Genomic DNA, 17,269 nt, shown 5'->3' on the forward strand with positions numbered 1-17,269 from the left:
GAAATCTTCCTGTTTCTGGTTTACTGTTGCATTAAAATTGCATGTCTAGGCCTTAGCATAGTATTTTTTTTACATAATATTTATATTATATAAATAAATATTATATAAATGGAATAATGAACACATGAACATATGAAATTCCATGTAATGTCCATTTTAGTCTATTGATACTTAGGAAGTTAAAAAAAAATTCAAGTAACCAAACAGACCATACCTTTTCAACTATTTAGCAAAAGCTCTTTGTTTTTTGAGTCTCAATATTACACAGACTTATAAGCAATATATTTATGGTCATTATCATTTTCAAAGCACTTTACCATTTGGCATCTCACTTGATGCTCCATTAATCATTCAGAAAATAATTATGGAATCTCAATTATACACATAGTTACAACAAACTTAGAGTCCAGAAAAGAAAATGGACATGCAGATTATTGTAATCCTGCATAGCGTAATATGGGTCATAAGGCAAGGAAATGAAATTAAGCCTCAAGGATAAGGGAAATTCTTCTGAAGAGACACCCAAAGAATGAGCAGGTGTTAGCCTGAGAAAGAGGACTAGGAACGTGGAGGTTCCATGAAGAAGAAATAGCATATGCAAGGGCCTTTTAACAAGATAAGCTATTCTAGAAACTGTAATAGGTTTTCTGTTTCAATGCCTTTACTTGTAAAACAGTCATAATAACAGTACTTTTAAATATAGTAAGAGTGAAGATAAAAAGAGTTTACATATGGAACAGGACTTTCTAAAAGTGTTTGTTAAAAATCAGTGAATGAGAAGAAATTCAGATGGCCAACAGGCACATGAAAAGATGCTCCGCATCGCTAATTATCAGGGAAATGCAAATTAAAACCACAATGAGATATCACCTCATACCAGTTAGGATAGCCAACATAGAAAAGACTAGAAACAACAAATGCTGGCGAGGATGTGGAGAAAGGGGAACCCTCCTACACTGCTGGTGGGAATGTAAATTAGTTCAACCATTGTGGAAAGCAGTATGGAGGTTCCTCAAAATGCTCAAAATAGAAATACCATTTGACCCAGGAATTCCACTCCTAGGAATTTACCCAAAGAATGCAGGATCCCAGTTTTAAAAAGATATATGCACCCCTATGTTTATTGCAGCACTATTTACAATAGCCAATAATTGGAAGCAACCTAAGTGTCCATCAGTAGATGAATGGATAAAGAAGATGTGGTACATATACACAATGGAATATTATTCAGCCATAAGAAGAAAACAAATCCTACCATTTGCAACAACATGGATGGAGCTGGAGGGTATTAATGCTTGGTGAAATAAGCCAGGTGGAAAAAGACAAGTATCAAATGATTTCACTCATCCGTAAAAACTGAAGGAGAAAAACAGCAGCAGACTCACAGAATCCAAGAATGGACTAACAGTTACCAAAGGGAAAGGGACTGCGGAGGATGGGTGGGAAGGGAGGGATAAGGGGAAAAAGGGGCATTATGATTAGCACACATAATGTAGGAAAGCAGTGCAGAGGGAAGGCAGTACAACACAGAGAAGACAAGTAGTGACTCTATAGCATCTCACCACTCTGATGGACAGTGACTGTAATGGGGTATGTGGTGGGGACTTGATAATGGGGGGAATCTAGTAACCACAATGTTGCTTATGTGATTGTATATTAATGATACCAAAATAAAAAAAATCAGTGAGTGAATGAATCAGTGTTTGCCTGAGTTTTAGGACATGAGAGTGGGTACAGACAAGATAATCAGATGCCAGATTATAATAGAGTAATTCAGTAGAACTACTGTTGGTTAGAATGAGTGAGGAAATGGGGTAGAAAAACATGAGTATCTTTGATAGGTATTAAGAAGAAAGAGATCATGAAATTTGTTAAAGGAATGCTTACATAGAAGGAGGGGTAGGGAAATGATAATGAATAACTTGCAGATTTTGTCTTGGGCACCACACAACCATATGGAAATCACAAGCCCTTTACGACCATTTCCTATTCACCTCTCCATGTTTTTCATGCTAATCTTCCTCTGGCTTTTATCATATGAAGAACAATATTAATTTCTGAACAAGCCATGGTTTATTTTTTTCCATCCTTTGAACTTTTACATTTGTTGTTTTCCACCCTTACATACTCTTTTGTTCTATTTTTTGCTTTATTTCAATGGACCTTTCACCAGTCAGCTTATTTATTACTTCCTCACAGAAATCTGCTAGATTCATTTTCTTTTTCAGTTATAGTCTCTTTTATAGGACATTGGCTTACCATTTATATAGTTTCTTATTATATTGATAAGTTCTTTCCCTTCTAGATTGTAAATTATTTAAGGGTCAGCAGCATGCAGTTGAAATATATCATCATTGTACCTAGCATAGCATGTCTAGAACAGTGTCTGTGTCTGGAAATAACATGTGCTAGTAAATATCTATTTACTGACTGGTTGCCTGTGGTAGAATATGGCAAGTGGGTAATGTGGCTGCTGCAAGCTGCAAAGTTCAGGTTTAGACCAACAAATATTTAGGAAGCATCAAAATTAATATAGGGAAACCTCACTGACATGGTGTCTAGGAGGCCTTGCAGGGAAAACTCTCATGCCCATCATTCCTCCTAAATCCAAGACTCCACCAGAAGAGACAGACGCTATACTGCTTTAGTGCCTTACAACCCAACAGGGTACCTTTAGCTACCTTCTGCCTCCCCACAACAGCCCAGCCAGTGAGAAGTCACAATATGTGGGACTCCCAGTTTACTCCAATGGACTTTTTGCTTAAAACAGCCCTCCCAACTCAATCCTTTTCCTCTATAACAGAATGTTCCTCTCTTTTGTTCTCTGGACATGCCTATGGTTCTGCTGTCACTTGCATGTCCTGGATTGTAATTCTCTGCTCTTCCTGAGTAAACCTGTTTTTGCTGGTAAAATAACTGACTGTTTTATTTTTAAGGTTAACAGAACCCTTGGGAAAGCCCATGAAGATAATTAGTAGAAAATAATATATTCAAGTGCAGTGCTCTGTATAAATATGGGGATACATAATTAACACAGGCAATTCTTGCTTTGCAGGATACTGTATTAACTAAAACTCATGCAAAGAGAACACATGCACCTGCTTTTGCATGGTGTGTGGTAGCCATGCAAAGTGAAGACATGGTTCCAATATGCACCCATTTCAGTTAACATGGCATCATGGAAAGCAACAACTGCCCATACTTTATATTGTAATAGAAAGCATGAATGTGAATAAGATCAGCCAAGAGAATGTGTTGAGTAAAATCAATCTCTTTATCTATCTATCTATATCTATCTATCTATCTATCTATCTATCTATCTATCTATCTATCATCTATCTATCTAATCCATCTGTTTGTGTACATTACTTTATTCAATAAGAAGATCAAAGTGGAGGTGGTAAACCAAGAACAAGGAAGAGTAGAGAAAACATTAGGATTTTGTTCTCATGGAAGTCAAAGGAAAAACATTTTCTAGATGATCTCAGTATGGAAAGAAACAGTGAATCTATGTGAATGGAAGTTAGATTTCAGTGTGTGTGTGTGTGTGTGTGTGTGTGTGTGTGTGTGTGTGTGTGTGTGTGTGTAGGAAGTAAATTGAAAGAGAGAATGTACAGGGAGACTTAAACTCAAGATGCTGAGCTATTGGCAAAGGGGAAGAGAGCATGATCTCTGAAGGACAAAAGTACGTAGGGATGTTTTGTGTGTTGGTTTGGCTGGTTAGTTTGTATTGAAAATTGATGAGATTTAAAAGTACTTAAATAAAGCTGTATTTATTGCCCTAGAAAGGAAGGAAATAGTGAAAATAAAGAGGGCATTGCTCCAAAAAGAAATGAGCTTTCAAGCCATGGAAAGACATGGAGGAAACTTACATGCATATTACTAGGGGAAAGAAGTCTGTCTGAAAGGATTCCAAAGCAAAACCAGAGACATAAAAAGATCAGTGATTGCCAGGGACTAGGTGGGTGGGTGTAGGAGATGAAAAGTCAGAGCGCAGAGTATTTTTAGGGAAGTGGAACTATGCTACATGATACATATCATACATTGCCAAAACCTATAGAGTGTGCAACACCAAGAGTAAGGACTAATGTAATTAATCTTTAGACTTTGGATTATAATGATGTGTCAAAGGAGCTTCATCAGTCATAACAATGTACCACTCTGATGTGGATGCTGATAGTGAGGGAGACTGGTGGGTATGGGGGCAGAAGGTATTTTGGAAATCTCTATACTTTCTGCTCAATTTTCCTGTGAACCCAAAATTGCTTTAAAAAAAGAAATTCTATTTTAAAAAATGAAGAAGATGAAGCTATAAAGTAGAAGACTTAATCTGCAGGCTCAGGTCCCGGAAGAAGCAGGAGATGAGGAGATCCAAAGCACAAATTTTGGTAACAGTAACATCACCTTTCCCACCATGTCAGTTAAAAATGAAGGAAGAAATATGTTATGGTGTGATTTTATATTTGCAAAACGTTTATAAAGACAAAAGTTTGGGGATTTCCTGTGTGAATGTTCATACTTTTCTGTTAAGAAAGAGAAAAAATGAGGAATGGAGGGGCTGAGCATTTGAGAAGAGTGGGCATAGTTTGGAAATAGCACTGCCGACAATTCCTTATCCAGGAAATAAATAGAGGATTACAAGACAGTGTTGCATCCTTCTAAGGCTGGAGGACATGGACTTAGAGCGGCACCAATCTGTGAATATGTGCTGTTTTTCTCTAGAAGGGCACCATAATGTCAGCTAACAAGAAAGAAAAGTCAGAGGCGAATTAATCCAGAGATGGGGATTTAACAGTTCATGGACAGTGAATTTAGAAACTAAGAGAACTGAGGACATTTTCAAAATATTGAAGAGATGGATCACAAGGAAATCTAAAGGAGAGAATAAAAAGTAAAGACTAATAGAAAGTGATAAAGGAGGGAATCAAAGAACTATTTGTCCTTCTGGACATCCCAAATAACATTTGGACATTACCAAATGTTTTGTTCCTTGAAACAACCCTATGAAGTAAGGTAGAAACAATATAGTGAATATTGTACTGAAGAAGACACTGAAGAACAAAGAAGATGTAAATTGCCATTTCAATCTCATGTCAAGTCTACACTTGACTTGTGTTACACTCAGAACTGAGCCCCAGACCTTCTGCCTCTAGGCCTAAGACTTTCTATTTCCTTGTACTGAACTCTAGCAACAATATTTAGGATCATAATCACCTGACACAGAGCAGGTAGATTTCTCACTCTTTTCTGGAGCCTTCTAGGTGTCACTTTGCCCTTTGGATCATTATCTGTATTCATATTGAGAACTGAGCTTTTTTGTAAGGCATGATGCTGTACATTCAGTTTTAACATTTTCTTCATCTTTTAGCTAATATTACACACTCAAAATGTCAAATTATTCTAAAGAATATTTTCATGAAGAGTTGAACATATGATAATTGATTACATATTAAATTCCTAATATCAAATGTGTCTCCATAAGGCTAAAATAGAGAATGCAACATATGAGGAAAACATACTTGAGGGCTGACTCCAAACCTACTTGGAACCAATGAGGATGAAAGACAGGCAGTAATGGAGCAGAAAGGAAGGAGTGGGGAATTCTGAAGAGTAGGTAGTGTCCTTGAAACTCTGGTGAGAGCAGGAAATCAGAAATTTCTAGCAGGCATAATGGCCCAGTAAGGACAACAGGACATGTTCTAACACCTCAGACTCTTCTGGAGATAGAATCATGAAGCCCTTTTCTTATGTGGATAGGTAAAATGGTCACTGAACTTACTGGGGGATTTAAACTCTCAGTTTAAAGACTAAGTGATATGTGTAAAAGCAGTACTTGAAATTATATCATTTATGGCTTGAGTTCTCAAACTTAAAATTAGTAGTTAATTTAATTACGTATTGAACTTTTGCTATGTCTACTTGTATATATGCAAAGGTCTACAGATTTTAAGCTAATTTTTAAAACAATCAGATAATCATGAGATCAAGTTGTATTACAATGTGGAATTTGCCAAGATTCAACTCCAAAGAGGACTCATAGTAATACAGATGAAAATCTATACTGGAAAATTATTTTAAAATCTTCATTAAAGATTATATGTTGCAAAATTTCTTTGCACAAAATTCTAATTGTTGGTAAACAACAGTCAAAAAATAAACAAAAGGGTAAGATTTTCAATGGTTAATAGCTTGAGAAACACTGAGTTAAATGAAATTAAACAGGCTTCTCTACAATAGGCTTGCAGATTCTTCAACAGTTGTTGAATATAATGTGTGAATTACCAAGAGAGGAATATAGCTTTATAGTGTGTCATATTTCCCAAACTTACTTTCTCATATAATATTTTTCTTCAAGGAAGATCTCAGGGGACCAGGCCTCTGAGGAATATATTGTGAAAAATGCTGCAAGCATACTCATTTTTTCTTTCCTTGATAGAAACATTTTCTGTGCTCCCTGTTCAAATAAAGCTAAATTGAATGTAATAGGAACACGATACTGTATATGCCATTAGAGGCAACGTAATCATAAATTTTGGTCAGTTCAGAGAACCAACAGCAGCAGAAATTCAGTCCCCAAGAGGATTTTTCTCAATATTCTAGTCAAGTCCTGTTCCTCCCATTACTAGTCTAAGGAGTCTGTACCTGATGTTCTAACATATTACTGTCTCTTAATTCCTTCCATTAGACTCCACTGAAAACTGTCACCTCTTTTCCATTCCAGTTTCATTGCCCACAATTCTTTTGATGCCCCTTACATTCTAAAAGCATTAGCAGTAGTAGTAGTGATAGAAGTACAAGGAGCAGCTTATGATGCTTACTAAAAATTTTACATGTATCAGCATATTTCATCCTCATAAAAATCCTATGAGGTAGGCATTCTTATTATTTCCTTTTGTCAGATAAGAAAACTGGAGCATCTAGAGTTTCAGTGACTAAAGAATCTTTTCTCTTAACCATTATACCAAAAGACTTCCCTAAGGTCAGGACAGGCTTCACAAAGTAATATCTAAATTAGGTCTTGAAGAGAGGAGATCAGAAGGTAATTCTAAAAACAGAAAGAACATGATAATAAAAGAATCAGAATCAGAAGCATGCATTTGGACTACAAATATGGTCACTACAGCTCCTTAGAAGTTTGTGGCTTACAGAGACAGATGGGGGAAAATTGTTAAGATATGAACATGGAAAAATTTGTGGTGATCAACTGATGAAGAGCCCTTATACCAACACATAGGTTTGAAATTTATTCTGTGGCCAATTGGGAGCCAACAGAGAAGTGATCACTGTATTAAGGAAATGAATTATACATAAATGGATCTATATAGTACTGGTGTTAGGCAGAAAAACATATATGAGCAGGTGGAGGGAGAATAAGGCCAGTAAAGCCCACTAAAAGGTATTCAAAGAGCTAACCAGATAAAAGTAGACAGCCAGAAAGAAGACTCACAGAGTTAAGGAGTTAATCAGCTGAAGTCCCAGAAGCCAGGAACAACTTGGAATGCCAGATATTCCCCAGATAAAGAAAAGTATCAGTGCAGCCTATGTCTTCATTATATCAATTAGATGAAGCCATTGTAAAATTTACTTTAGACTGGTAAAGGCCCAGCTTATTCTTTAACTTAACCTAAATGCTGTTTTTTCCTCTTCTTCCTGCCCCTTAATCAAGTAACTCTGTAAACCAGGGCAGGAAACAGACCTCAGAAGTGTAAATAAACCTATGTGGACAAAGAATGCCAGGATCTGGACGAACATAGTTACCTAAATAACCCCATTCTTAAGACAAAACTCCAAAGGAATTATAAACCATCTGTATACATTATGCCTTATGCTGACACCTACCCAGAAAGACCTGTAAAACCCCAGACCCTAAACCCTTAGGGGTACCTCTTCTCTGAAATTGTTCACATTCACCTTTCTTTGAATGTGCACCTTTTACCTTAAATAAACTTAAAATGTTTTGTCTTTGCGCTCTTCCAGTGGTGTCTTTGTTACTTTGCTATTTCATTCTATCCTCCAGACGTAAACTCAAGTCTTCACTCTGTTTCTGTCCTGTTTCAGGTAAATAGGGAGGGGTTTCTAAGAGCTCTGATTTAGGTTTGCAAGTTCTCTTATTTGGGTGACCTGGACGGAACTGCAGCTATACAATCATGCTCTTTAGTAGCCTGCCTGCAAGTCTCCCTTCTTTGCCCCTGGTAAGTTTTCAGAACATAATCTCACTCCATCCAGTGCTCTGTGGCTCTCCCCCAAATTCTGGAGTGGTAGGGACTCATTTCTCATGCTGTGCAGATCCATGTAGACACTGGATGCTAGGTGACACTGGCTTTGAGAGTTAGCAGGGGATGTGCCCTATGTGGAGTAGCAGTTCAATGACTTCCCTTATCTTTCTGTTCTTCCTTACTCTCTGCTGCCTGCAAAGCAGATGCCATTCCCTGCTACTCTCCCTTTAAAGAATTCCTTCCTCAACTTGCACTCTGACTTCCCTGTGTCTCTGAACTGAATTCCAACCCAATACTGGCAATACAATTGCAGTATTTCTCTTTTTGCGGCATCTTCAACTTGATGATTTAGTGAACTAACCAAACATTTTGTTAAAATATTTCTAAGAGCTCCTCCTTTAGCAGCAATGCAATAATTTTGTTTACATTACCTAGTCAGGCCAATTTGATATTACACATATCCCTCATACAGTAAATTCCCAATTCTTTCTCATTTTACTAGAAAACTGTATCATTATTTACTACTAGGTATATACAAAGGCATAACTAACCATATGTTATAGGCAGTATAAGTTTTGCTAATATATGTATATGCTAATAAATATATATTTTTTATAATTTGAGCTTAAATGTTTTTCAAGAGGATGTGAATTTTACATAAGGCTACATCTTATGAAATGAGGAGCTCTAGAATTCTAAAGTCTAAATGCATTTCAAGAAGTACAGTGACATTTTCTAATTTCATATTAAGAATTTATTTTTCTGGAATTGTCTACTATGTTTAGTAAACTGCTTCAGTCTTCTTGCCATTATAATTATGATTATTATATAAAAATCTAGTTGACATTAAGTTACTCTCTGGCCTTTCTGCTTGAATTCTGCAAAACTTGCTTCTTATTTACAAATGAGGTGAATGTTAAATGCTGCTAATTTTAAACAACATGCACATTTATATCCAAGTTATTGTTTTGTAATAAAATTGCTCACAGGTAAATATCCCAGTTTATTATCTTTTGCATCCCCATACCCAATGTCAGGATAAAAGAGTTCATGAATCATTTGCTTTGTTTGTGACATCCTTCAGGTTAAGGAAGTGTTTGTTTAAAGTATCAAACTACTTATGTTGTTGGGAATGTTCACAATACTCAGAAAATTGATTTGGATTCCGTGAAACTTAAGCTTAGTTTTCCTTAAAGAAGAGTTGAGAATGACTCTGACTTCCAGAATGGTGTAGTATTTCTGAAAATCTATTTCTTCATAAATTAATGATATTTGACAAAAACTGTTCAGATCTACTTTTTCAGAACTCTGAATATTGACTAAAGAATTACAGCAATTTGAGGAATGTTGATTCAAGAAAAACACTACATCTCAGTATGAGCAGTAAGCACTGTGGCTGGCATTTTAACTTGCTGTAATCCTATCCACCTCTCCCCAGCTCTGTGGCATACTTAAGAATCAGCAAACTTGCAACCAAGGTAGCTGTGCACAATGGCAGCCTGGTAGCCTCTTTCTTGCTTTCCTACCTTGAGCGATTGCAAAGTTCCGTCTTCGACTCTGTAAACAAGAACTCCCATATCAGCAATTGTTTAACATGATGGATTGAGGTGGTGTTAAAACTGGAGCTAACAAGAAGCTTACCAGAAAATGTAAAAGGACATATTGAGGAATGAGATGTCCATAGTGTTGAGAAAAACCTTTGGTAATATAATTATCACAAGGCTGAGCACATGCCCAGGACAGACCTAAGAAGGTTCCAAGTTTTCACCTCTAGCTGACCCTGAAGTTCTTCTTAAGCAGAAAGTACAAATAAGGCAGCGTTGTAATTGCCTGTTGAAGCTTTGAAGGACTGCTCGCAAAAGATGCACTGAGTGTTGTAGCAAAGGCTGGGAGACTTCCTAGTTTGAGACTAATCTCTCAGACTTCCTGGGTTTAAGGAATCTCTGATCACTGTTGATCAACTACGTTAATGGTGCAGAGATTCAGCAGTGGGACATGACAAAGAATATAGTCACTCCCCTCAAACATATTTTTCAACTTTCTTATTTTCTACTCATTTTCTAGCAGTTTGGTTTTATTACAACTGTCTTCATTTGTGACCTTTTAAAGTCTTGTTTTGTATCTTCACTATATTTTAGTGAGAAATTTGGGCAGGCTCTCGGAGTGATGCCATTTTGATCTTACAGTCTTTCTTGAGTTGTAAAAAATGTGTAGTGTGCAGTGAAGGGCATTCTAAAAGAGGTACAGGTAAAACATTTTTGTAGCAATAACTCTGAGAATAGGATTTGGCTTAGTGCATCATGTAGATATTGGTAAATGGGGGAAGATATGGCTGGAAACTGGCAGGCCACCTGCTGATTCTTTGCAAATTTATGAAAGTATAATTTTCCACTTTCACACAGAACAGTTATGTAGAAGTGCCAATCTTGCACTGTCAGAGAACATACCGATTATTTCATAATTTTGAGTCACAATAGAACTAAGGTAGATCTACCTAATTTAGGCAGTGATTGTATGTTCTGTTTTGAGTAAACTAGAACTAGAATTTTCTACCTGAACAATTTCTGAGAATGTAGGGTCCTCCCGGATTCTATTGATTTGAACTGGTTTGGGATTGTTGTAACTAAACCAAGCTGCTGTTAAGAGTAGTTCATAAAAACAAAAAAGATTGTATTGTGTTCTAAAGTTTGCTTATAATGAGCCTAATCCTGGACTATAGAGCTCTTTAAGAAATAGACATGATTACAGCCACACAAGTACTGACCTCTTTCACTCCCAAACGCACCAGTCTAAGTACAAAGACTACTGTGGGATTCGCCCACTGCCACTGCCACTTGCTTTAGTCTGATGTCTTGGGGTATGAGAGGAATTGATTTCTCAGATTCTTCATTGGATCTATACTTATACCCTTTCCCCAACTCACTTCTTATCCAAAGGATCATTCTGTAACATTTTCTGAGTCCTTACTATGTATTGGGCATTATGTATACCCAGCCTTTCAAAGAGCAGCTAGTTTGAAAATACCATCACTTTGCTTAAAAGTAACTAAAGTAAGACCAAGTAAGCCTAGTCATTAAATGACTCAGACCCATGCATCTGTAACTGTCATCTGAATTGGCATCAAAAGAAGCACTACTCAAAAGTCCCTCAAAATCAGATATCTCTTATTGGCCTGTCTGAAAATACTTAAGTAAAGCCTTTGACAGCAAACACGACACCAGCTCTCTTTCTAGTTGATGTTCTAAGGAAACTCCTCTGTTCCTAAGTAAACAAAACATTAAGTAAGCAGACCTGATATAGCTTTGCCATCATAAAAGTTGTTTTAGATAGGAGGACCCTACTAGAATAACTGTATATTTCCTTAACTCATGAGTTTTTTAAAGACATTTTCTCAAATATTAATTCATAAATCCTCTAAACGTGACTGAAATATCATGTCCTCAACATTATCTGTCAAGTAATTTTCTCTAAAGTTTTTAATAGGGCAAGACTGAAGCTACCATTAACTTTAAACTCACTACATTATACTATGAAATGTAATTATGATTTCATTCATGGTTATGTACCTTCTTGAACTATCAATATTTATTTTGCTTTTAGCACTTTTTGTTTTACCTTCATCTACTTCAAATACATAGATTTATCTCTAAATAAAACCTCTTGTTACTAGTAATGCTATCAAGGTAAAAATAAATCAGAAATATTGATGTCTAGGCAAAAGTCATTTGGAAGGATTTTCAGCATGTTTGTAAAAAGAGCTTATCATGACATTTTAAAGCATTCACACTACACAAGGTATTGGGAGTGGAATGGGTTTCTAAAGATGTCAAACTAGGTCACATCTTTACCTATTGCTGTATCCTGCCCATTAGTAACTCAGCTACTTTGTGCCAGTTATTAGTGCCTTGAAGTTTCTATTCCTCATTTATAAAATGGAAACAAATAGTACAACCTCAGGTCTGTGATACGACTATAAAAAAAAGTAAAGCAACTAAAGTGCTTATCAGGCAGCCTGGCACATAATGTTCAATAAATGTTAGCTATTAAAATGGCAGAAGCATCTGATGAATAATAAATATGAATTTAATCGTGTATATTCGGTACTGCAGCTTGTTAAAGCACTGGCTTGGACATCATAATCATACAAATAATAAACCTCTAAACGTGGGCCCTTTAAACTGATGGAGCCAGCTTTCTCACTAAGCAGGATGCATTCCCACGTGAGCTGAAAATGATTTTACCTTGGGAAGAGAAAATATGAAATTTCCCCTCCATCTTGTACTTTAGTCTTCTTTACCTTAAACTTAGTTCTGTTCAACAAATATTTGCCATGCTTCTGAGATACTAAGTTAGTGTCCTAATGACATACAAGGTAGAGGAAAACTGTCCCTGTCCTTAATAAATTTTACAATCTAGTGCCATAAAATGGATAAATCAAAAATTGGCTGACTGTGATTGTTTAATATAGTGGAAGTGGAAGTGAAAACAAGAGCAAAGGATGGAATTATTCATTCAGACTGAGAAAGGGGGAAGATTCCTGGAATAGGTGGCATTAAAACTAGGCCACCCCATAAACAGGTGAAAAAGCAGAAAAATGAGAAGGAGGGGCCTGTTTTTCCAACTAAGACTCAAACATAGAGAGGTAAGCAGGAATGTTTAAGAATACTAGCACATTGCATCAGTTTGTAGCATATATAAATGTAATGTGTGCATTTGAAAACATAGTTTTTAATGTCAATATTTTGCTTGAAGAAATGTCAATAAACTGATGCATGTTTTTCTGAATAAAACTGGGTTTTATTTTTTTAAATCTGCCTTCTAAAAGGAGTTAAAATTTTTATACACTATTTTACTACAATTCCTATGCTTTTCAAAATTATTTATGATTTTCCAAAGACAAAGGACTTCCTAGCCTTTTGAAATATAATTATTGAGACACAATTTGGATGTTTCAAATCCAGAAGCATCAAAGTACCTTAAATCTTCTTTTTCTTCAAGGGTACCCAGTAGCAACTGCAGCTTTTTCCTATTTTGTGGCTTAGTACCAAAAGTAATTTTATTAGTCAAGTGAAGTTAACACATTTTCATTTATAACTAAGGGCAATTTACTCCCTGCTGGTCATTTACAGTTTCCTCTCTTAATGACTGACTTAGTAAAAGCAAAAGATTGCCTAAGGCTCCTGCTCAGCAGGTTATTAACAAGTTGTAAGTGAGAGGGACATGGAAATCATCACTTCAATCATACATGTGTTTCTATACTAAAAGAAAAAAAAACTGAACTCTATTACATCATTAGAATTCCTACCTGAAATATTCATTCTATTTCCAGGTGCATGATGCCCTTTAGTTCAGATAACTAAAGGATATTTTGTTAGGGAATAAAATTTAAGACTGTGTATTTTTTTAAATTTTTTCCAATGCTTTGTCAAAAAATGAATTCTGCATACTAGTTAACCCTATCAAGAGAAAGAGAAGCAAAAAGTCCCTCAAAAGCCCACTCCTATCTAAACAGCTTAATCTTCCATTCCCATCCTAATACCCTGACTTTTATAGAAATGCTCCCCTACGCCTCTATATAAAGCCAACAACTGGTTCTTTAGACAAGTATGTGTCTAAACACTGTAGTTGAGTTTCTCCTCATTCTGAACATTAAACATAGAGTTGCGTAATATTTTTTATTTTTTGCCTAGCTTTTCTCAACATTGATTTTATGTAGAAGTACTTATCTATTCATTTTCATTGATAAATATTATTCCATTTTATTAAAAAAATCTGTCTGTCCATAATAATATTCATGAACAACTCAGTTTACGCTGGTTGTGCATACTGCTGCTATTGAACAATACTTTTACTCATTCTCGGTGCATATGTACACGAACTTCTGTTGGTTATATGGCTATGGCTCTAGAACACCTCCAGCTTCAACTACAATTAATGGTGCTAAACTCTTCTCACATATCAGCAGTTTATGTGGGCTCCTCATGCTATACTTCCTTATAAACATTTGCCATTCATCAGACTTTTTAATTTTATCTCTTCTGGTGAGTGTTGTAGCGGCACCTCGTTACAGTTTTAGCTTTTCTTTTCCTTCTTACTAATGACCAGTTGGATATCCTCTTTTGTAAGCATCCATTATGACTCTAACACATTTTTTCTGTTTATTCTTAATGGAAATGTAGTAGAGGAGGAGGAGTTCACCTACCATGGATACATAGGTTGTAAATATTTTTTTTTCCATTCCTTCAATAGATTTTGAAAAAAAATTTTTTATTTCATGTAGTACAATTTATCCACCTTTCATTTCCAGTAAGATCCTAATTAAGAAATCCTTCCGTCCCAAAGGTCATGGAAATAACCTCCAATATTCTTTACAGTATCTCAGTAGCTTTGCTTTTTGTATTTAGTCAACCTCCCTGTTCTCGAACCTAACATTTTTTGTTTATTATCTAGTGAAGATCAAACTTTTGTTTTGTTTCTTTCCTTTTCCATAGATATCTGATTGTCTGGCACTATGTAGTAATAACAGTGTTCTTGACCTACTGTCTGCAGCAATCCTTAGGTCATAAATCAAATGTCTATGTGTGTGCAGGGCTGTTTCCTTACTCTCAATTCTGCTACATTAATCTCTTCATCAAATTTATTGCACTACCCTTTTTTCTTCTTCATGAGACTCTTTGCTATAGTTGGCCCTTTGAGTTTCTATGTGTATTTTAGAGTTAGCTTTTCAGGTTACACACATATCTTCACATAAAACCTGTAGAGATTTTTTATTTGGATTATGTCTTTGAATCTATGAATCAGTTTATGAAGACCAACATCTTTATGTTATCTTCCAGTTCATGTACAAGGAATCTCCTTTCATTTACTTAGTCTTTTAACTTATCTTTTAGTAATACTTTGTAGTTTCCTGGAAGATGTTTTAGGTATTATTTATTAGTTTTGTTCATATATATTTCATTTTGGTGGAGTCATTTTAGATGATACATATATATTTACTTTATTGTGTTTGTGTAATATACAGAAAATACAGAAGTGTCAATGAGTTTTGCATATTGATCTGGTACCTAGAAACTTTTTTAGTCATCGTAACCCTATTCTTTCATTCTTACTTGCTTTAAAAAATTTTATGAACTAAATTATATCCTCTGAAAATAATAACTTTTTATTTCTTGCATGAATATCCTTATAAAATATATTTCTGTATTTTGCATACTTTAATGACAGGAAATAAAATATAAATAATTGGTACTAGCATCCAATGTGTCTCATGTCAGAAATAAATGCAAAGTTTAATTTTTTCCCCCAGAATGGATCACAAAATTCATGTGCTAATTTTTATTCTATTGATATGATTTGATTGTTTCCCTTCTTTATTTTGCTAAAATGTGAATTACTTTGTTTTTTTTTGAAAAATATCAAGACAATCCTGTATTGCTATAATCAATCCAACTTTTCCACGATGTTTTATCCTATTCATATACTGATAAATATGATTCCTAATATCTTCTTTAGGGTTTTTCATCTAATTATTTAATGAGTTTGGCTTGTAATTTCACTTTCTTGTATAATCTTTTCAGTATGCAGCATATAGGTAAGGCTGGTATAAAAAAATAGTTCAAGATAAATTGTGGAACATGACATACATAAAATAAATCTCCCTATGGCAGTTTTAAAGGAATAAACTAAGATGTAAACAAGTCTCCAAAATATAATGAAGAGGGGAAGAAAAAGCTAAGTTATAGAAAGGTCAGTATAATATGATACAATTTTATAGTGTTTAAAAATACAAATAATTCAATTATGGAACAATTATTAGATATAAATATGTGACTAAAGTATAAAATCACACATGGAAAGGATAAACACTGATTGAGAGGATTACCTTTGGTTAGAGATGAAGTGAGATTGGAGAAAGAGCTCTCCATTTTACCTGTGACATTTATGTTTTATTTTTAAAATATTTGAAGTAAATATGGCATAAGAATGGATTTCCAGTACATATATATGTACATATATATACCTACACCTGAAATATTTTTAAATAAAATAAGCTAAATAATGAAAAGCAAATTTAAAAAATAAAATTGAGAATTGTATGTAAGAGATTAAATGAAATAATACATTTATTAATATATTAATATTAATATATTCATATCAGAAACCCTTCATATTGCCAAGGACATAATGGTAATTGGAACCAAATGACAGTTCCCAATAATAGTATTATTATCCTCATAATGAATAGCAAGTAAGTCAGTATAAAAATATCTTTACTTCTCATTCTAAACTCTTAATGATATATAACTAACTTTATATGAATAATTTGTGCAACAGGCTTGAATAATTTATTTCTAAACTAATGAGTCTTATTTAATACAGGATTAATAAGAACCCATTCAGTTGCAAGCTAATGAACTAAAATAAAACCTGCATAATCAATATAATTACATAATTACATAATTGATAAATTCAGGTGAAATTTGGTTCTCAACACTGAGTGGCCCAAGATTTCAAAGAGCATCAGGTATCTGTACTCTCTATGTCTGGGTTTGTTTTCCTCATGGAGCCTTAAGGTAGCTCTACAATGCTACAAATTCACATGCTCAGTGTCTTAGTTTTGGCTGCTATATAATAAAGTACCATAAACTGTGTAGTTTATAAACAATAGAAATTTATTCTCACATTTCTGGAGCCTGGATGCCGAGATCAGGACGACAGCATGGTCAAGTTCTGGTGAGCTCTCTCCTGGACTGCAAATTGCTGACATATCCTTGTATCTTAATATGGTAGAAAACAGAAAGATAAAGCAACCTCTTTTCAGACTCTTATAAGGGCACTTATTCCATGTAAGAGAGCTCCATCCTCATGACATAACCTAATCATAATTACCTCCCAAATGCCCCACCTCTAATGTAAATTGATTGATTCTTCTTGAAATATAGTAGTTTGTAAATTTACTGATATAATCTCTTAGGTAACCTGGATTAAAAAATTTTAAGTGCTATTTTAAAATACCTACTAATTACATAGGTTCTCATTATTCAATTATTAAG

At 34.8% G+C, this 17,269-nt stretch overlaps 1 long non-coding RNA gene across 2 annotated transcripts in view; it reads right to left on the minus strand.

Moving 5' to 3' along the window:
- LOC118966949 (uncharacterized) overlaps positions 1-17,269 on the minus strand; it is a 92,666-nt gene that overhangs the window by 10,935 nt on the left and 64,462 nt on the right. For both annotated transcript variants that reach the window (XR_005053706.2, XR_012132189.1), the window contains one exon: positions 16,899-16,993. This is a non-coding gene — a long non-coding RNA (uncharacterized lncRNA). The remainder of the gene's footprint in view (positions 1-16,898; positions 16,994-17,269) is intronic.

Source organism: Manis javanica, chromosome 6 (assembly GCF_040802235.1).
Source record: "Manis javanica isolate MJ-LG chromosome 6, MJ_LKY, whole genome shotgun sequence".
Lineage (NCBI taxonomy): Eukaryota > Metazoa > Chordata > Mammalia > Pholidota > Manidae > Manis > Manis javanica.